The sequence below is a fragment of the Ricinus communis genome, chromosome 3, assembly GCF_019578655.1.
Source record: "Ricinus communis isolate WT05 ecotype wild-type chromosome 3, ASM1957865v1, whole genome shotgun sequence".
Lineage (NCBI taxonomy): Eukaryota > Viridiplantae > Streptophyta > Magnoliopsida > Malpighiales > Euphorbiaceae > Ricinus > Ricinus communis.
The window spans coordinates 20,438,061-20,460,555 of NC_063258.1; the positions used below are offsets into that span (position 1 = coordinate 20,438,061).

General features: G+C 33.2%; 1 long non-coding RNA gene and 1 other non-coding gene across 9 annotated transcripts; both read left to right on the forward strand.

Annotated features, from left to right (window-relative positions):
* On the forward strand, positions 1–22,470 carry LOC125369440. Of its 8 annotated transcripts, none has more exons than XR_007215072.1 (6): positions 1–48; positions 378–526; positions 987–1,053; positions 1,667–2,872; positions 3,331–3,398; positions 21,978–22,470. It is a non-coding gene; the product is annotated as an uncharacterized LOC125369440 (long non-coding RNA). The 8 variants fall into 8 exon arrangements; XR_007215074.1 differs by lacking the exon at positions 21,978–22,470 and adding an exon at positions 21,923–21,956; XR_007215075.1 differs by lacking the exons at positions 3,331–3,398; positions 21,978–22,470 and adding exons at positions 7,671–7,699; positions 9,127–9,141.
* LOC112534952 lies at positions 14,884–14,990 on the forward strand. Its single transcript, XR_003079164.2, has one exon. It is a non-coding gene; the product is annotated as a small nucleolar RNA R71 (small nucleolar RNA).
* Positions 22,471–22,495: the final 25 nt, after the last annotated feature.

The following is a 22,495-nucleotide window of genomic DNA, read 5'->3' on the forward strand; positions in this document are numbered from 1 at the left end:
ATCATTGGGTCACGCTATAACCTCCTACTCTACATGTGGGTTAATCATGTATGTAATCTCAAGTCAAATTTTGTATGCTAATATTTTGTTAATAGTTGGGCCATTGCATGCTGCATTGGTAGAAGTCTTGCTCAAGGGTAGAGGAAGACTTTTAAGAGCAACAACCACTTTATGTGAAAATACTAAGGGGAAGACTCTCCCTAAATTCAGTTTTTCAGTATTCTTAATTCTTTTGTTGGAGCATGACGGGCTATCATTCTTCTATTTTAGATGATTTAGCATTACTATTTTGTCTACTTTTGTATAAAAATGCTTTTGGGTCTGAATAGTATTCTACTCTTAGCAGTCTTGCAATGATTAGCCTTCTAATCTTGTAGGTCTTAGGAGCCTCATGGTATCTATTGTCAATTGAGCGTCAGGTGACGTACTGCAAGTATGCTTATAGACATGAAAGTGCAGTCTCTCTTACTTGGATTGTGGTACTTTGAACAAAGATGAAAGCAAACTATGAGGAAACAATACTCAGGTGTTGTGATCCAAAAAACATTACTATTTTTTATTATGGGATATTTGCAAATGCTGTGACACAAAAGGTTGTCTCATCTGACTTTCTTGAGAAGTATTTCTACTGGTTTTGGTAGGGCTTGCAGAATCTTAGGTACAAATTTATGAAAGTACCAAAAAAGTTAAATTCCATTACAAGTGATGACAGATGAAACTTTATCATCTTTATTTGCTGTTTGAATCAATGCTTGGAAATTAATTGAAGCTTTTGGTCCCCCTCCCCCGTACTCATGCAAAGACTAAACATATGATTATCTTCATGACTCATAAATTGATAATCACTTTTCTTTTGCAATGTAAAATAGCTCTGTTCCAAACTTATATACTTCATTCGCGTAGAATTTGTGAGTAGTGGTAAAAAGTATTGTGTGAAGGTTGATTATAACCTTTTAACGGATGTTTTTTGCTTTTTATATTTTCAGTTCCATCGGCCAGGGTTTGGAAACTGCATTTGCTATATTTATTGCCCATTTAATTGGAAATATGCAGGTAAATGTGGAAGTGTTGCACCTTTTATCTGTTTTTAGCCTCCATAGGATTGTATATGTTGTTTCTCTGTTATAGCTGATATCTGTTATTCTAGGTTAAATATTTGGATGCAGTAGACCATCAAACAAATAATTTCAGTTTCTTTCCCAAGGATAACAAAAAATATTGCTTTTGGTTTTAAAACCTAAAAAACCATTGGTTTCACCTTTTCTTTTCTGTCACATGAAAATCAACTACGAAGTACTACTTACAGGAAGGAACCTTGATAACATACGTGTGGTTTAGTCATGTACATGTGGTTCGAGATTTATGGAAATGAATGTCAGGCTTTGCACGTTTAACTGATATTTCAACCTATTGTTTTCCTAGGGACGTATGGTTATATATTCAGGAAGAACTCTTATTGGTGCCTAATATTTTACTTCTAATTTTAGCTTAAAACAAAAAGTTTAAATTTCATTAAGTTTTTTGGTTGCTATCCTGTTTTTTCGATCAATTTGTTAGGAGAAAGATAAGTGATGCTAGCTTTATTAGTTTCGTTTGTGGTTTTGATATTTTTGACTCAGTAATTATATGTTTTGTGATTTCTTCTTGCTTTTTTTGGAAACAACAGCAGTCATTTATCTAGACTTGCAAAGAGTTCTTCTAGCATTCCAATAATCTCAGTGAGCAATCCGGAGAAAGTAGCCTTGTGGTTATGTTCTTATGATGAGGGAGTTTCTTTACTACCTTATGTGTTTCTGTACAATAATTTAAGCTAAGCTAAGTTGTATGTATTTGTAGGGTTCAACACTTTGAATGTTTGAGGAAGTATTATTTTACATTGAAATATGATTTTTTTTTTCTTAATCCTGACTGATTTGGAGCTATGGAAGGTTGAGCTCTTTATGCTACTGCCTACTGAACTTATGTCTTCCATTGTCGCAAAACTGTAGTTTTATTGCATTATTAATAGACATCAATATATTATTTTGGGTGATTGCTCTAGTGATTGGCTTTCAATATTTTGTGCTTTTGGTTTTTGTTTCCCTACTTAATTATGATATTGCTGATGTTTAGATAGTTGTAGCTGGATTAAGTTTAATTATTCAATTTGGTTCTAGTTTACTCTCTTTGTCTTTTCTTCCTTGCATGATTAGGTTTTTGTTTCTGGTTGGGCATTTTTGGCCAGGGTCAAACTTTCTCCTAATTTTATTTGGTTCTTGTAACGTACATAGCTTCTTATTTTCAATGCTAGCTTTTCTTGATATTTATGATACGTGACTTAAAAGAAGGTGAATAGTGATAACTTTTTAAAAGAGAGATATAAGGTGAATAGTGATAATTTTCTGAAAGAGAGATATAAGGTGAACAGTGATTTTTGAAGTTCTAATCTTGTACTCTATAAATTACTGTGTGCCAAAGAAGGAAATGAAGTTCCTGTGGCTTGATCTTAATCTATATTTTAATAGTTTCTTGTTTCAATCCAAAATTTGTTTCATGATCTACTTGGGATGAGTGAAATCAGGAAGTAAAATTGCATGCATTTGCTTAATTTTGTCTTCTTTATTATGCATAACCCTTTGTGCAATCTGTTTAACCTTCTACATTACTCTAAGATATAGTTGTTGTTGGAAATGCTTTGTAGCTTTAATCAATAGTCAGAATTTTCTGAAGGTACACATATTGGCTGTACACTTGGTTTGACTTTCCTTTTTTCATCTTCCTGCAGTTCGACTCTATAGTTTTGATCAATACTCCTTTTGGGTTACAGCAAATAAATCTAATCATAAAAGCGTCCAATTGAGAGAAGTGAAAAAGAGCCTCAAGTGCCACAATGGTAAATTACTCTGCTTTTTATTTGTATTCGATAATTTTGCTTTTCTTTGCCCATTGAATATTATAGGTAAAATATATTTAATATTCCAATTGACCTAGTTTAGATAAAAATATAAAATAATTATCTTATATTATATTAAAATGTTTGCTAATACTTTTAAAAAAAATATTCTTTTGGCATTTTAGCATATATTGGCTATGTCGTGTTCTGTATTACATGCTATGCATCATGGCATTTTAGCATACATTGGCTATCTTGTCCGCTCTCTAGCCTAGGTCAATTGCAGTATAATAATGCTAATTCTGAAGGTTAGCTAGCTGCAAATTGATTTGTGTTGTTAGGCGCTTTATTAAGAAGAACAAGAAATCGATTGCATGTGGTTTATTTATTTATATCATATATGTTAATTTCCTTTTTCTGGGACGAGCTATTTTTGCACTCTTTTTTGGTTATTGAAGGTCTAAATAAATCCATTCAAGAAAGCATCCAACTGAGAGAAGGGAAAAAGAGCCTAAGTACCAAAATGGTAAATTATTTCACTTTTTATTTGTATTCGATAATTCTGCTTTGCTTTGCATCTTAAATATTATGGGTAAAATGTATTTAATAATCTTATTGACCCATTTTAGATAAAAATAAAAAGATAATTATCTTCCATTGTATTAAAATAATAGTAATGTTTGCCAATACTTTGTTATAAAAAGAATTTAATAATGATTTTAAGAGGGTAATGTCATTACAGAAATTTAAAGTGTTAACATATAACGAAATATATTTTTCTTATATTCCATATAGACTTCTTGAAATGAAATAGAAGGAATTACACTTAAAATGAAGGAGCAAATACTATAAAATCAAATATAGTTAATGATTGTTTAACAAAAATCTTGATGAAAGTGATTCTTAGTATAAAATTATAAAATTGAAAGATTAAAAAATATAATTTTTAAATATTAGATGTAACTGATATGAAAAAAATATATGGGGCAAATAGTAATTATTCTTATAAATAATAATAAAATACTTAAATAATAATAAAAAAGAACATACTTTAAACAGAAAAGTTAACATTAATAATAATGCTCACAAAAACATACCATATAGTAATGAAATACAGCTATCATACAAAAATGATATGGTCTTGTACAAGAGGGAAAGCAGGAAAAAAAATGGGATGGTTTTGGCTAAAAATTTATATATTTCTAAGGAGAAATGATATCTTTATATATATAATAATTTTGAAAGTATTAAAAGAATAAAAACAAATTCACTTTGTAATAATGCTTTACATATTACTATTGGGAATAATTTTTCTTCCGGGGGACCTTCTCCAATTATGCGTTTTTGTAAGGGAAAAAGACTGTGCATAAAAAGAATATATAGAGCTTTTTGAGGAATATTAGGCTGGTGGTTGAATTAATTATCATGAAACAATAGTGGGAATGTAATCTTCCCATCCCTTATACTTATGTTCAGCTCAAATATTAAATAAAATGACTTTAGATTTATGAAATAAGGTCAGTTTCATATGTTAAGAAAAACTTAAGGTAATAAAATAATGAGTCTGGTCAAGGTACTAATGTATCTTCTACTAGGATTAGATGAGGTATCAAAGTACCTCTTCTTTAATATTTCTTTGCTATTTTAATAACAAGTTCATTTGTGTTCAGTTTTTTTTTTCTTCATAATTGCAGGTTTTAATAACATGGATTTAAGAATCCTAAGTGATTCATTTAAAACTCCTCTTAGAATTAATTAGGATTATTATTTGTGTTATTTGATTTAAGGCTTTTAAAAGCCAGGGTTGTAATTAATTCCTCTTAGGCGCCCCCTCATCCTTAATCTCTTTCTAGTTACGCTCTATTCCTTTTTTCCTCATTTTCTTTACATGGTTTAATTTCCCGCATTAGGTTTTCACCTCACATGCTTAAACAACTAAAATCAATTTAGCATTTTGTATGTGGTAGGCTCCAATGCTCAATTTGAAGCAAGTTAAATTTATTAGTGTAATCCTGCTATCCCTTATGCTTATGTTGAGCTCAAATACTAAATAAAATGACTTTTAGATTTATGAAATAAAATTAGACATTAATTTGGTTAGTATCACATGTTAAGAAAAACTTAAGGTATTAAAGTATCTCCCCTAGGGCTAGATAAGGTACCAATATATCTTTTGCTAGGATTAGATGAGATATTAAAGTACATCTTCTTTAATATTTCTTTGCTCTTTTTAATTACAAGTTTCTTTGTGTTTAATCTTTTTACTAACTTTATTTTCTCATAGTTGCAGGTTTTGATAGTATGGATTTAGGAATCCTAAGTGATTCATTTAAAACTCCTTTTAGAATTAATTGAGATTATTATTTGTGATATTTGATTTAAGGCTTTTAAAAGCCTGGCCCCCCCCTCCAATCCTAATCCCTCTCTAGTTTTCCTCTATTCTTATTTTCTTTCTTTTCTTTATGTAGTTTAATTTCCCGCATTAGATTTTCACCTCACATGTTTCAACAACTAAAATCAATTTAGCATTTTTTCTGTGATACGCTCCAATGCTAAACTTGAAGTAAATTAAGCTTATTAGCGTAATCCTCATATCCTTATGCTTATGCTCAACTCAAATGCTAAATAAAATGACTTTTAGATTTATGAAATAAAATAAGACATTAATTTGGTCAGTTTCACATGTTAAAAAAAAAACTTTGAGGTATTAAAGTATCTCCCTTAAGAGATAAGATACTAATATATCTCTCTAATGAGTTTAGTCAAGTTACTAATGTATTTTCTGCTAGGATTAGACCAGGTATTAAAGTACCTCTTCTTTAATATATCTTTGCTATTTTATTTATAAGTTCATTTGTGTTTAGTATTTTTACTAGCTTTATTTGCTCATAGTTGCACATTTTGATAATATGGATTTAGGAATCCTAAGTGATTTATTTAAAACACCTCTTAGAATTAATTAGGATTATGATTTGTGTTATTTTATTTAAGGCTTTTAAAAGCCAGGGTTGTAATTAATTCTCCTTAAGCGCCCCCTCATCCTTAATCATTTTCTAGTTTTCCTCTATTCTTCTTCTCCTCCTTTTATATGGTTTAATTCTCCGCATTAAATTTTCACTTCACATGTTTAAACAACTAAAATCAATTTAGCATTTTGTATATGATAGGCTCCAATGCTCAACTTTTATTAGTGTAGTATTTCCATCCCTTATGCTTATGTTCTCAAATGCTAAATAAAATGACTTTTAGATTTATGAAATAAGATGAGACTTTACTTTGGTAAGTTTCACATGTTAAGAAAAACTTAAGATATTAAAGTATCTTCCCTAGGAGATAAGGTACCAATATATCTCTCTAATGAGTCTAGTCAAGGTACTAATGTATCTTCTACTAGGATTAGACGAGGTATCAAATTACCTCTTCTTTAATATTTCTTTGCTATTTTAATTACAAGTTCATTTGTGTTCAGTCTTTTTGCTAACTTTAGTTCTTCATAGTTGCATGTTTTGATAATATGGATTTAAGAATCCTAAGTGATTCATTTAAAACTCCTCTTAGAATTAATTAGAATTATTATTTGTGTTACTTGATTAAAGGCTTTTAGAAGCCAGGCTTGTAATTGATTCCCCTTAAGTGCCCCCTCATCCTTAATCTCTTTCTTGTTTTTCTTTATTCTTCTTTTCCTCCTCTTTACATGGTTTAATTTCCGGCATTAGATTTTCACCTCACATGTTTAAATAACTAAAATCAATTTAGCATTTTGTATGTGATAGGCTCCAATGCTCAACTTGAAGTAAGTTAAGTTTATTATTGTAATCCTCCCATCCCTTAGGCTTATGTTCAACTTAAATGCTAAATAAAATGATTTTTAGATTTATTAAATAAAATTAGACTGTAATTTTATTAGTTTCACATGTTAAAAAAAATTTAAGTTATTAAAGTATTTCCTTCGGAACTAGATAAGTTACCAATATATCTCTCTAACGAGTCTAGCCAAGGTTAGTATATTTTTTGCTAGGATTAGACGAGGTATCAAAGTACATCTTCTTTAATATTTCACCTTAATATTTTATAGTAACTTTAATATTTTTCGGGTAATTACTATTCGCCCCTTGTACTTTTTATATTATACTAATTACTCTCTAATATCTTAAAATTATATTTTCTTCATCATTCTATTTTGTAATTGTATACTAAAAATTAGCTCCGTCTGAATTTTCGTTAAACAGTGTTACCTAGGTTTAGTTTTATACTATTTGCTCCGATCTTTCATGTAATATATAAATTGCCTCTTGATCTTTAATGTAATACAAATTGCCTCTTGACCTTTGATGTAATATACAAATTGCCTCTTAAAGTTATTTATTATACTCGAAATTTTTATTCTAATTTCTTTGTAAAATTCAAGAAGTTTGAGGATTAAAATATATTTTTATCAATTTAGTTTATCATTAATTGCATTGACTTTCAAAATGCAAGGGGACATTAGTGTAATAAATAAAATATAGGGGGTAATTTAGATATTTTACCAAAAATCAAAAGGCAAATAGCATAATACCAAACCTAGTTAACGATTGTCTTTTCGGAATTTTGACAAGAGGAGTTTTTTATTATAAAATTACAAAACAAAAGGATAAAAAATATAAATTTTAGATATTAAGGGATAAATATGGAAAAACATAAGGAGTATATAGTAATTACCCTAAATACTTTTAGTTAATTTAATTTTTATTTGTTATTTTTATTGCAAGTTTTTGTAATTAGTCTTTTTGCTAATTTTATTTTTTCATAGCTGCAGGTTTTGATAACATGGATTTAGAATCCTAAGTGAGTCATTTAAAACTCCTTTTAGAATTATTTAAGATTATTATTCGTGTTATTTGTTTTAAGGCTTTTAAAAGCGAGGATTGTAATTAATTTCCCTTAAGCATCCCCTATCATCCTTAATAGCTTTTTATCTTTGCTCTATTCTCCTTTCCCCCTTTCTTTGCATGGTTTAATTTCACTTATTAGGTTTTCACCTCACATGTTTAAAGGATAAAATCAATTTAGAATTTTGCATGTGATCGCTCCAATGTTCAACTTGAATTTAAGTCAAGGTTACGAGTGTAGTCTTTTCATGACTTATGTTTATTTTCACCTCAAATGCTAAAATAAAATTAGGGCATTTAGATTTTTAGAAAATAAAATTAGACTTTGATTTGGTCAATCTCACATGTCAAGAAAAATTTAAGGTATTAAAATATCTACCTTAGGACTAAATTTAAGGTATTCTATACTAAAATTTTTTTAGCTGGTTAAAATTTTTGTTGAACAATTATGAATCAGGTTTAAGCTTATACTATTTTCTCTCTAAATTTTTGTGTAATGTATAAATTTACCTTTATATTTAGTCATTGCACTAAAATCTCTGTCTCGAAAGTCAATACAATTTAAGAATTAATTCCATAAAAAAACATAGTTTGATCTCATACTTCTTAGCAGAATTATAATTCTAGTATGAAAAAATTAATAATAAGAATAATATTTATTTTATTTTAGTAATTTAGAGCTAAATTATATATATTTTTAATATTTTCATAAATATAAGTACTTTTAAAATATTTAAAAATTTTACTAGAATTGAATTATTTTTAAAATTATGGTAATCAAAGAACACTAGTTAACTATTTTTACATATATTAAAATTGATTTTTGCAGAAATTAAAAAATGAAGTTCTAGTATAATTAATAAACTATAAAGGGCAATTTGTATATTACACCAAAGTCAAAGGACAAATAGTATAAAATTAAATTTAATTAGCGATGTTTAATTGAAATTCTAAGGGAGGGAGATTTTATTATATGATACAAAATAGATTGATGAAAAATATAATTTTTAAATGTTAAGAGTTAAATAGTTAAATAATATGAAAAACACAAAAATATATAGTAACTACCTCTTATTTATAATAATAATAATAATAATAATAATAATAAATTAAATATTTGTAAAGATTTTATTGGTTTAAAATTTTTTTATTAATATAATAACATAAGATTATTGAAAAATATTTATTAATTTATTTTTGATATTATATAAATTATACTATAAATAAAGTTAATATTATTATCTTTTAATATTACAACCATTGTCTGATTAGAAACTACAATATCTTACATTAACTTTAATTTTCTCAGTTATTTTAATATTTCTTTACTATTAATTACAAGCTTATTCGTGCTTAGTCTTTTTGCTAACTTTATAGTTGCAGGTTTTGATAACATGGATTTAGGAATTCCAAGTGAGTCATTTAAAACTCCTCTTAGAATTAATTAGGATTATTATTTGTGTTATTTGTTTTAAGGCTTTTAAAAGCTAGGATTGTAATTAATTTTCCTTAAGCATCCCTATCATCTTTAATCCCTTTCTAGTTTTGCTCTATTCTCCTTCCCCCCTTTCTTTGCATGGTTTAGTTTCACTTATTAGGTTTTCACCTCACATGTTTAAAGCACAAAATCAATTTTGATTTTGCATGTGATTAGCTCTAATGCTCGACTTGAAGTATCAATCTTACCAATGTAATCTTCATGTGCCTTATGCTTATGTTTACCTCAAATGCTAAAATAAAATTAGGGCATTTAGATTTTTAGGAAATAAAATTAGACTTTGATTTGGTCAGTCACACATGTCAAGAAAAACTTAAGATATTAAAGTATCTCTCTTAGAACTAAATAAGGAACCAATATTTCTCTCTAATGAGTCTAGTAAAAGTACTGATATATTTTCTATTAGGATTTGGCGAGGTATATTTTAGGATTAGGAAAGTAACTTATTAAGTAATGAGAATTAAAAAAAAAATTTAAACGTTACTTTTTAGAATTAGAATTACTTTCTTAATAAAAAGTTAATTTTATAGTTAATATGATTTTTAACAATGTAATTGAAATACTATTTTCTAGGATTAGAATTAATATTAATTATTATATATTCTCAGTATTTTTTCTATATCACAATGTCTAACTCTTAACATTTAAAAATTATATTTAGTATTTTTTTTATTTTCTGATTCTCTACTAAAGATTATTGCTATTTAGAATTTTTGTTGAACAATTATTGACTAGGTTTGAGTTTATACTATTTTCTTCTTGAATTTTTATGTAATGTACAAATTGTCCTCTCTATTTAATTATTGCACTAAAATCTCTTTCTGTCTCGAAAGGCAGTGCAATTAAAGAATTAATTTCATAAAAAAAATATAATTTCATTCTCAAACTTCTTATTAGAGTTATAATTCTAGTATGATAAAATTAATAATAAAAATAATATTTATTTTATTTTAATGATTTAGAGTTAGATTATATAAATTTTTATAAATATAAGTACTTTTAGAATATTTAAATTTTAATAGGATTTTAATTATTCTTGAAATTAGAGTAATCAAAGAACACTAGTTAACTATTTTTAGATATATTAAAATTATATTTTGCAGAAATTAGAAAATGTGGTTCTATTATAATTAATAAACTATAAGGAGCAATTTGTATATTACAACTCAAGTCAGAGCGCAAATAGTATAAAATCAAATTTAGTTAGTGATGTTCAATTGAAATTCTAATGGAATATATATAGTAAATACCTCTTATTTATAATATTTTTAATAATAATAACAATAAATTAAATATTTTAAAGATTTTATTGGTTTTAAAATTATTTCATTAATGTAATAACATAACATTATTGAGAAATATTAATTAATTGATTATTAGTATTATATAAATTAATACTATAAATATATTTAATATTGCTATCTTTTAATATTACAATAATTGTCTAATTATATCTTACATTTACTTTAATTTTTTCAATTACTTCAATATTTTTTTGCTAATTTAATTATAAGTTTATTTGTATTTAGTTTTTTTGTTAATTTTATTTCTTCGTAGTTGCAAGTTTTGATAACATGGATTTAGAAATCCTATGTGAGTCATTTAAAACTCCTTTTCAAATTAATTAAGATTATTGTTAGTCTTATTTGTTTTAAGGCTTTTAAAACCTTGGATAGTAATTAAATCTTCTTAACCGCCCCATCATCCTTAATCACTTTCTAGTTTTACTCTATTCTTCTCTCCCTTTCTTTGCATGGTTTAATTCAACGCATTAGGTTTTTACCTCAAGTGTTTTGAAGACAAAATAAGAGTTTTCATATGCTTGTTGACACCACTCCTCCAATTCACTCAACTACCACTGTCTCTCCTTACCTGCAGAATTAACATCAAAATTACAAGTTTTAAGGGCCCAAAGAGCCCTATGTTGTAATTCAACAAGTAAATGACAAGACTTCCCATACACAAGCCTATAGGGCGTAAAACCTATAGAAATCCTATATGCAGTTCTAGATGCCCATAATGCATCATCCAGTTTTGAAGCCTAATCCTTCCTACTTACACCTACAATTCTCTTTAAGATGCATTTTAAACCCTTATTAGTAACCTCAACTTGCCCACTGGTCTGTGGGTGATAGGGAGTAGAGAACCAATGCGTTACACCGTAGCGCCTGAGTGCCTTTTCCAATTGAGCATTGCAGAAATGTGTTCCCCTATAACTAATTAATGCTCTAGGTATGCCAAACCTAGCAAATAACCTCTTAAGGAACCTGCAAACAACTCTGGCATCATCAGTAGGTAAGACCTGTGCCTCAGGCCACTTGGAGAAATACTCAACAGCCACAAGGATATACTTATTGCCATTTGAAGAATGGAAGGGTCCTATGAAGTCAATACCCCAAACATCAAATATCTCAACAACATGCATACTAGTTTGGGGCATTTCATCGTGGGTAGAGATGTTGCCTGAGCGCTGACAAGCATCGCAAACCTGAATAAATGTCCTAGTGTCTTGGAAGATAGTTGGCCAATAAAAGCTTGCATCCAACACCTTCCTAGTAGTATGGTTGGCCACTTGATGGCCTCCTCTGGGTCCCTCATGACAGTGCTTCAAAATCTGGAGGCGAATGACATGGTCTGCACATACTAGATATAGGAAGGGATCTTCCTAAAAGTAGTATTTCAAATCAGCAAAGAATTTCTTCTTTTGCTGATAAGTCATATCCTTTGGTAAGATCCTAGACACAAGGTAGTTAACATAATCAGAAAACCAAGGAGAATCATAATATACCTTCAATGAATATAAGTGCTTCTTTGGAAATTGATCATCTATCGTGCTCTCATTAAGTGCTTCCAAGCTCGGATTCTCCAGTATGGATGCGCCCTTCTTATCCCTGATCTCAATGTCAAACTCTTGCAACAATAAAATCCATCTTATCAATCTCGCTTAGCATCATGCTTATTAAACAAATACCTCAAAGCTGAATGGTCAGTGAAGACGATGGTCTTTAATAAGACGAGGTATGATCTGAATTTATCGAAGGCATAAATAATAGCCAACAACTCCTCCTCTGTAGTAGTGTAATGCTCCTGGGCTCCTGTCAAAGTCTTGCTAGCATAGTGAATAGGTTGGAACTCTTTATCAAACCTCTGTCCAAGTACAGCTCCAACTACATAGTCACTAGCATCGCACATTAGTTCAAAGGGTAGTACCTAATCAAGCGAAGCCATGATAGGGTCTATGGTCAATAGTTTCTTCAATAGCTCAAAAGAAGATAAACATGCATCATAAAAAATGAAAGGTGCATCCTTAACTAGTAATTGAGTAAGAGGCCTAGCAATCTAAGAGAAACTTCTAATAAACCTTCTATAGAACCCAGCATGGCCTAAGAAACTCCTAACAGCCCTAACAGAACTAGGGGGTGGCAGCTTAGATATTGTTTCTATTTTAGCTCTATCAACCTCCATCCCTGCATGTGAAATCTTATGGCCTAGAACAATTCCCTCTCTCACCATAAAATGACACTTTTCCCAATTCAGTACCAAGTTAGCCTTAATGCACCTAGCTAACATGCGTTCTAAATTTGCTAAACAGTGAGAAAATGAATTACTAAAAATAGAAAAGTCATCCATAAATACCTCCATTAACTCGTCAATCATATCATCAAAAATGGCCATCATACACCACTGAAACATAGCTGGCCCATTGCATAGACCAAAAGGCATTCATCTATAAGCAAATGTCTCGTAGGGGCAGGTGAAAAACCATCAAGGAAACAATAAAACATATGTCCTACCAATCTTTCTAACATATGATCAATGAAAGGAAGAGGGAAGTGATCCTTCCGAGTTGCATCATTAAGCCTCCTGTAATCAATGCAAATTCGAAATCTCGTAATCCTCCATGTGGTATCAGCTCATCCTTCTCATTACGAATTACTATCATGCCTCCTTTCTTCGGCACAACCTGCACAGGGCTCACCCAAGAACTGTCAAAAATAGGATAAATCAAACTTGCATCAAGGAGCTTAATTACCTCCTTTTTAACTACTTCTTTCATGTTCGGGTTAAGCCGCCTCTGTGGCTGAACTACTGGTCTATAACTACCCTCCGTAAGAATCTTGTGAGAATAGAAACTAGGGTTGATCCTGGGAATATCAGCAATCTTGTAGGCAAAGGCCTTCTTATACCTCTTGAGCGAGTCTAAAGTCTTTGCTCGCTCTTCAGGTGTCAAATTTGCTACAATAATCATAGGCAACTTTTCTTCCTCATCCAATAATCCACAGCTCAAGTGCTTAGGTAACTCATTCAATTCTAAGGCTGGAGGGTCCTCGAAAGAAGACTTTACTTTCTGCACTTCTGACCTGTCAAAAGAAAGAAAAGGGTCAGTAAAACAGCTAGGCTCAGTCACTAACAAACTAGCGAGAATGCACCACTAATAGGTAAATCGCCAATAATCTAAGGAACAGTAAAACTCCCTAGATCTCTCCTTTTGAGTGGCAGCTTATTTTGAAGGATAGCTGAATACTCCTCATTCAAAGTCAGTAGTCCCAAATCCTCTAGTATCCTTTTGTTACTCAAAATTTCCTTTAAAGTAGATTAATACGCAGTTGTTTAAACAAGTCAAGAAACTTACCAAACTGCTTATCAACCTTCTCCTACTTAAGTTGAGCAGGGTAGGGACTGGTGGTTGTTACTCTCTCACAGGGCTCTTCTGCCTGTCTTCCACCTTCTCTGCTTCTATCGCCTTAGGCTCTAGCTCCTTCCTAGCTGGCTTATCCTGCATGGAAATGCCATCATCATCTACTAATGATAAAGAGCTAGATAATTGTTTACCTGATCGCAAGGTGATAGCCTTACAATGCTCCATTGGGCTTGACTATGTAGTGCTGGGGAGCGATCCTTGTTGCCTTTTAGACAGCATCTTAGAAATCTGCCCAATCTGACTCTCCAAGTTCTGAATGGATGCCTGCTGATTTCTAAGAGCATTGTCAGTCTGCTGAAACCTCGTCTCAGTTGATGTGACAAACTTCATCATCAGCTCCTCCAAGTTAGATTCTTCTCGGCTAGTGGAGGAAGCTGTGATGGTCCAACTTGTCACATCGTGGTGGCCGATGCGCTTCCAAAGCCCGTGGACCCTAGGCGTTGTTGTTTCTTCAATCGAAGTTTGGATGATTATGACAACCGGGGTTGTATGTATTGATGTATGGGTTGTTCTACTATCTAGGTGCATTACCCATGTAGTCTACCTGTTCAAGGTCAGCAGAAACAATAGAAGACGAAGAATTAGAAGTTGAAGCAAACATACCTCCCACATTACAGTTTTCACCGTAGTGCAGGCCACCATAAAACTCGCAGCTTATCTGGGCTGCATGAACCAGCATCTGAAGCTGGTCTAACTTCTTAGTTAGAAGCTCTACTTGAGCTGCTAAGGTTGCTGTGGGGTCTAGCTGGTTGACTACTCCCTGCTTAACTGTCTGATTCCTAGAGGATTGTCACTGGTAGTTATTCACGGCCATCTCCTCTATCAGATTTTGCGCCTGCTCCGGCATCTATTCAGGGCCCCACCTGCTGCAACGTCTACCATCAGCCTAGCAGCAAGGTTCAAACCGCTGTAGAAGGTCTGGACCTACATCTATACTAGTAGTCCGTGGTGCGGGCAACACCAGAGCAAATCTTTATACCTCTCCCAAGCATCGTACATGCTCTCGTCATCGAACTGCATAAAAGAAGATATATGATTTCTCAATTTAGTAGTTTTAGCAGGAGGAAAGTACTTATATAAATATTTTTCAGCCAACGATCTCCATGTCGTAATAGTGTTGGCTGGAAGCGACTACAACCATCTTTTCGCTCGGCCCCTTAGAGAAAAAGGAAACAGCCTCAACCGAATGGCATCATCAGTTGTTCCATTTATCTTGAAGGTGTCGCAGATCTCCAAGAAGTTGGCGATGTGAGCATTTAGGTCCTTGCTCGGCAGTCCCCCAAATTGAACACTATTTTGGGCCATCTGTATCACGTTTGGCTTTATTTTGAAGTTGTTGGCCGCCACATGTGGTCGCAATATACTCGTCTGTGTCCTCTCAAGAGAAGGTCTAGTAGACTCGTATATTGTCCTGGCTTCATCCGCAGCCTGATTGTTGTCTCCCATCCCTACTGATCTATTCACAAGGGCTTCAAACTCTATCAGTGCCTCCTCTTCTTCTTGCATACGCTTCCTCAACAAATGGATGGATCGCTCTAGTTCAGCAAGCGGGTCTATAGGAGTAGGATTAGAGCTCCTGGTCATAAACTATCTGAAATAAAAAGGCAGCAACCAAAGAACACAAGGATGAATAAAATAATAAAGAATAATAAAAAAATGAAAAGACAGAAAATAATAATGGCTAGATTAACACAAACACAAATTCACTCTAGTTCATACAAAAGAGTTCCTCGGCAATGACGCCAAAAACTTGATAAGCTATTTGTGTACCTACAATCTAAGGTAGTGAACCTATCGATGCAAACTAGCACTAATAGTGAGTAGCAAGGTCGTATTTTCGGGTAAGGGTGATCCTAGAACTACTACAGCGTATTATGATATCTAACCCTAACAAAATCAATGAAGTTGTTTGATGCAATAAAGACAAGAATTACAAATGATCCTTTAAGCTTTCAAGGAGGTCCAATGACAAGATCCAAGTCCAAAAGGATGCAAGAAGTTTTGTTGGGCTTAATTAAAGACACTGGAGTGTTCAAACACAACAAGGCTTAGCCCAAGGTTTAGGATTGCAAAAAGGAACCAAAATCATCAATTTAGTGCAATAAGTTTGGGCTGAACTCATAGGTCCAATAAAATTCATTTGAAGCCTTTTTATTTTCATTTTTTATTAGATTTTCTAAAGTTATGGTGTGATTAGTTGTCATTTAGAGTTACAAAATGGATGCACATGATTAGTCATAATTTGGAGTTACAAAATAGATGCACATAATTAGTCGTCTTTTGGGAGTTACAAAATGAGTGATATCAATGTAAAAACAACCACGTTTAATGAGTTTTAAGGGGAATTAAAGGGAAAAACATGGGACAGCTCAAAAGACATCCATTTAGGTTTCCTTGTCTTGTTATGGCTATAAATATCAAAGCCAAATTCATTTATAAAATTCAATTGATGAATGATAATCTTTATTTGCTCTTTATGAGTGTTTTTGCTTAAGTTCTTGCATGAACTTTGAACTTATCAAACTATCTTTTAGTTTGTGGCATTCTCTGATGTGCATAGTTTTACACATATTTGCTTGCATATTATTGCGTATGTTCTTAGCAATTATTGTGCTTTTATTCCCGGATCACCCGTGTTTTGTGTTCTTTTGCATTTCAGGAACATTTATAGGACCATCATTGGTGTTTAAGCAATTATATATCAATACGTGCGGAAACAGACGAGAATTCATCAAGATCGAATAAGAGCCCACAGTGCATACATTGAGTACGGCCTAGGTCAAGGCCGTGCTGATCACCACGGCCTGGACTCTGGCCATGACCAACCATTGGCTTTTGATCCTTGAAATTGGCACTTTGGGCACGGTTTTCGTAGCCACCACGGCCTCCAGCACGGCCTGTGGTGGCCAGCACGGGTGGCAACACGGCCGTGATGGAAACCTACTTGGTAAGATCCACAGTTTCGGCACGGCGTGAACTCCGGCTGTGCTGACCAGCACGGCCTTGATCACAGCCGTGCTGAAATAAATATATAAGGAAAATGAATTTTTTAGGGTTAGAAAGAAGAGGAAGGAGTGACATAGAGCCTGGCGGCTGGTTCGGTTTTTGCATAGTATTGAGTGCGGGAGAGACTTGTAGAGAAGAAAAACCCCGGAATCACAAGGTTCCGAGTATAAAACAGTAATGGAGCAATTCAAGAGTTGATGTGCGTACACACATCTAAATAGGGATTTTAAGGCAGAATTTATGTATATTTGGATGTGAATTGGTCCCAACACTCACCCTATGTATTTGTTTGTGTGCTTTAGGTCCAAAAGAAGTCAAAGAGTGATAAAGGGAAGAATTGGACGTCAAAGTTGCCGAAACAAGTCGAGTTTGCGCATCCCTAATCTGAACATGGCCGTGTTGGTTTCAACACTGGCCGTGTTCCCAACACGTGCACCAACATGGCCGTGTTGGTGCTTCAAACATCAAAGAAACAGAAGTTTTAGGGAGCACGACCACAGAGAGTAACACGGGCATTAACACTAGCCCGTGTTGGAAACACGGCCACCAACACGGCCGTGTTGGCGGTGACAAGGGAAATTAGTTAAAAGAAAGAAGAGAGGAAAAAAAGAAAGGAGAGCGGGGGAGAACGTCCCAAACCCTAACTTTTATCTCCCAAAGAGTTTTCTGAGCTGAAACCAAGGGAAAATGAGACTTGGATCAAGGTTTCAATCGGATTCCCTTCAAAAATTGAAGATTGGGTGAGGTTCGTTGATTGGTTTTCAAATCGAGCAAGAGGAACAAGAATCTTCAAGATTGAGCAAGAGGAATTGGGGCTGTTTACTCTCATCCAAGGGTGTAATCGGGTTTTCTCTACCTTTACTCATTATTGTAATTGAATTCTTGTGTATTTTGATAATGAACATGATTAGCTAGATTGATTAAATCCATTGGGATTTCTTTACTATGTTGGCTTAGTATTATATTGTTGGATTGTTTGGGTTAGTTTTGTATTCTTCTTGCTTTCAGTATTAATAAGATAATGCATCATTCATGAGACGTTGTGAATTGTGTGTTTAGACTGCTTTGTGTGATTGAGAAGTCAATTTGGCAATTGGAATTTTGAATAGCAAGAACTGGTTAATAATCGCTTAGAGATAAGGATAATTAACTAGCCGGATTAGGAATTAACAAAGCTTAATAGAGACGGATTAAAGTTTAATGCTAATTTAAGAATCAATCGTTAGGAAGAGATTCTAACTTTAGATTATTAGGTTTAGGAATTCGGTTATCTCGAGAGAGAAACCAAATTCGGTTAAGAATTCGTCCACGGGTAGCATAATTAGACTCATCAATCCTTATCTTTTATTTGATTGCCAACTAGTTTAGGTTCCCTTTGGGTTTGCTTTCTTGTCTTGGTTGTTTCATTTATCCATTTACTCCTGCATCTCCCTTAGAACTTAGCTTGTAGCTATTAGTTAGTTTAGAAATTATTCATCATTCATTTTAGGTTAATATAACAAAGAATAAAGGAGTAACTCTGGGCTTTCACTTTCCCGAGGAATACGACCTTGATACTCGCCATTAGTGCTAGAATGCATCGATAGGTACACTGCCTTAGACTGTAGCTCCATAGATAGCAACCATCAAGTTTTTGGCGCCGTTGCCAGGGAACTATTTGAAAACTAGAGTGAAATTTACTATTTGTTAATTTAGCCATTTTTTTACTATTTTATGGTTTTAATTTATGTATTTATTTATTTTTATACATATTTATTTAGTTTAAGTTTATAATTCAGGTAGTGAATGATAAGGAGGTTCAATGCTAAACTCAAACTCTTTGTATGATGCGTTGGAAAATGGAATCAGGAAGCAAGAGAGTGCTAAAAATGGGGATACCCGTGCATCTTTAGAAGCTCGAGTGGAATCGTTTTGCAGGGCTACCGATCAACTCTCCACTCCTATCCTTTGATCTCAAGTTTTTTGTGAATTTTGTTGTAGTTTACATCTGAGTAATGATTGTCCATTGTATAGTGATGTTGCTCATTGTTCTTATAACCATGAACAAGTAAATTATACGGGAAGTTGGCCAAATGACTCGTATGGAAGCACCTACAATCAAGAGTGGAACACTCATTCACCCTTTGGATGGAACTTAGATGGCCAAGAACCACTGTGATTTCAAAGAACTACATCAAGAAATTTAATCTTGCACCATCAACTCAAGATGAAGAGTTAGTGTCAGAGGAGCTGATGATGAGGTTCATTGTAAGTCTTGATGATAGACTCCAACAAACAGAGAGGGTATTTGAAAGTCAACAAGCCTCAATTAAGAACATAGAGCATCAAGTAGGCTTGATCTTCAAGTTACTAGCGGCAGAACAATGGGGAACTCCATGAAACGCTACTAAATCCGAGGTACATTTGAGCGCCATCACTCTGTGTTCAGGTGAGAATTTTTCTGGTTTATCTACTATGTTTGACGAGGATGCTTCTGTGCAGGACGATTTTTTGAACATGGAGATGGAACTAGAAAAGGAAGAGGTGAACATGATCCCTTTGAAAGATTACCAACAGGAACGTACAGTTGATGATGTTGAGTTGCAGTTAGAAGAATTTTTGGTGGATTTTCCACAAGTCCCTTCAATGATGGAAGATGAGCACGAGTTATCCAATGAAGAAGTCTTGGAGGAGCTCGAGTTTCTTCTAGCAAATGAACCAAGTCAAGGACTGGAGAAAACCATCGACATTCCTAAAGAAATTGCCTAATCGTCGATCCTTCCAATTGGTGAAACTCCAGCTTTCAAATTGGAAGAGCCCCTAGAGCATCATGACTACGTGCAAATATATGAGGAGCGAGTTTTGCCCATCATACTGGCATCTTGCTTGACCATCGGGAAGAGGAATTTGACGATTAGTCCTCTAAGCGGATACTTGAAACCATTTGCTTAGAAGAAGGATGGATGGTCGTCGATCACACCCATTTGCTTTTCACCATGAGTCTAGCTAAGAAGACTCATCACATCAAAAAGAAGCGCTTTTGGGAGGCACCCCAAATTCTATTTTTCATTTTTAATATTCTACCCTTTTGTTTTAAAATATTTTATTGGTTTTAATTTTTCATATTTTATTTAATCATTATTTTCAGTTCGATTATTTCTTTATTTTATTATTTTTAGATTCTACCGAGGAGGCACTGAATTTTCATAACATCAGCCTCGATGGATGATCAGGGCAGTCCCCTAGATCTTTTTATTTTTCTGCAATTATTTACCTTATTTTTCATATATGTCATGCACTTGGATTGTATTGCCTTTGTTCTTTTAGTTGAGCATTCCATGTGGGGTATCCATAACATTTTACACTGAGGACAGTGTGTTCTTCAAGTGTGGGGTGGTTGTGGGTAAACCTTATAATCCTACTCTCTCATATGGTTTTTAGATATATTTGAAATTGCTATCACTAGGTGTTGTGTATTTTTAAGGGATGTTAGAACACTGTGTTTTTGTGCACTTGAGTATACTATTTTTTAGCTAATTGATGACTTGATTTATAGAATTATAGTTACTTTTCTTTATTGTTCATTGTCCTTGGAAAACAATTAATGGTGTTTTACACATCAGCCCTACCGGGTTAAACCGGTGGTATTTAATTGTTTTTCGAATTGTCAAAATTTAACTTAGAACATTAATAATATCATATGCATGTGTTTCTTAAGTAATGATTCAATTAATGATGTTGCGAACCAATTGCACCTAATACCACACCTCAAAGTAAGATTTTGAGCCTGTTGAGCATTCATTATACTTATGCTCTTTATATCTTTTTTGAGTGTGCATTGTACTTGACTTTGCTTCTAGAACTTGCTTTGTAATGCGTGTTGAAGTTACATGAATATTGTGAATACCATGAGATGATTTGGGCGATTTAGGATTCTCCACATTTGCCAAAAGCCTACCCTTTATATTTCCATTAGTTAGCCAGTTTCGAGCCTTAACCCTTTCTTCATAATTTACACCTATACACTTCAATTATACCATTCTTACATTTCTCTTTCCTTTACACTTATGCTGGAATTTCTTTTTGTGATTTGGTCACCTTTATGTGGGATTAAAATGCCAGTTGCTATGTTGGTAAATTCACTAAATCTTTTTGATATTTTAAATGCTCCCTCCAATCCAAACTGTATTTTTATTCTTTATATATGCAGCAGTTCTTATAAGCTGCTAGTTTATTATTAAAAAAATGATGAAAAAAAGAACAACAAAAGAGAAAAAGAAAATAAATAAAATTCTTTAATTATTTATCTCTTTATCAGATGTAGAGCATTTGCGAGCGATATTCTATGAATTAGGGATTTTAGTAAATGATTCTTTTTGCGATCTTAGGCATTTAATCCTTTGAGCATATACTATTGTTTATTGCATGCATTCTAGCATTTTCATACTTTTGTCCAAATCTTCGTACTTTTACCTTAGCTCCATTACAACCTCGGTAAAGACCCTTTGATTTTGGTATTTACTTATTCACAATAGTGAAGATATCATTTCTGAGCAAGCCTATGGTGAGCGGGTTTTGTGCATTTGCTTTGAGGGATTTGTTTTTCACCTTATATACACTGTGAGTGACTTGAGTGATCCCGATGAGGCACTGGTTCGTGATGTTTGTATTGAGTTGTCATTTAAGTTATTCATGCATTAATATTATTTCCATTTTCTGTTAATGATTTGCAATTTGATTTATGATTGAGTATCCTTTGAGATGTGTCGAATACTATCTGTTGTGGACTAAGGGCATAAACTGTAAGGAATTACTAACTATAGTTTTATGAGGTGAGTTGTTAATTGCTTGAGGACAAGCAATAGCTTAAGTGTGGGGTAATTTGATGTGCATAGTTTTACACATATTTGCTTGTATATTATTCCGTATGTTCTTAGTAATTATTGTACTTTTATTCCCAGATCACCCGTGTTTTGTGTTCTTTTGCATTTCAGGAACATTTATAGGACCATCATCGGTGTTTAAGCAATTATAAATCAATACGTGCAGAAACGGACGAGAATTCATCAAGATCGGATAAGAGCCTGCAGTGCATACATTGAGCATGGCCTAGGTCAAGGCCATGCTGATCACCACGGCCTGGACTCTGGCCGTGACCAACCATTGGCTTTTGATCCTTGAAATTGACACTTTGGGCACGGTTTCCGTAGCCACCACGGCCTCCAGCACGGCCCGTGGTGGCCAACATGGGCGGTAACACGACCGTGGTAGAAACCTACTTGGTGAGATCCATAGTTTCAGCACGGTCGTGCTGAAATAAATATATAAGGAAAATGGATTTTTTAGGGTTAGAAAGAAGAGGAAGGAGTGACATAGAGCCTAGCGGCTGGTTCGATTTTTCCACAGTGTTGAGTGCAGGAGAGAATTGCAGAGAAGAAGAACCCCGGGATCGCAAGGTTCAGAGTACAAAACAGTAGTGGAGCAATTCAAGAGGCAATTTAGGAGATTAATCATAGTGGAGATCCAGATTTGGAGCTGTTCATCCAAATCGAGAGTAAAGGGTGTAC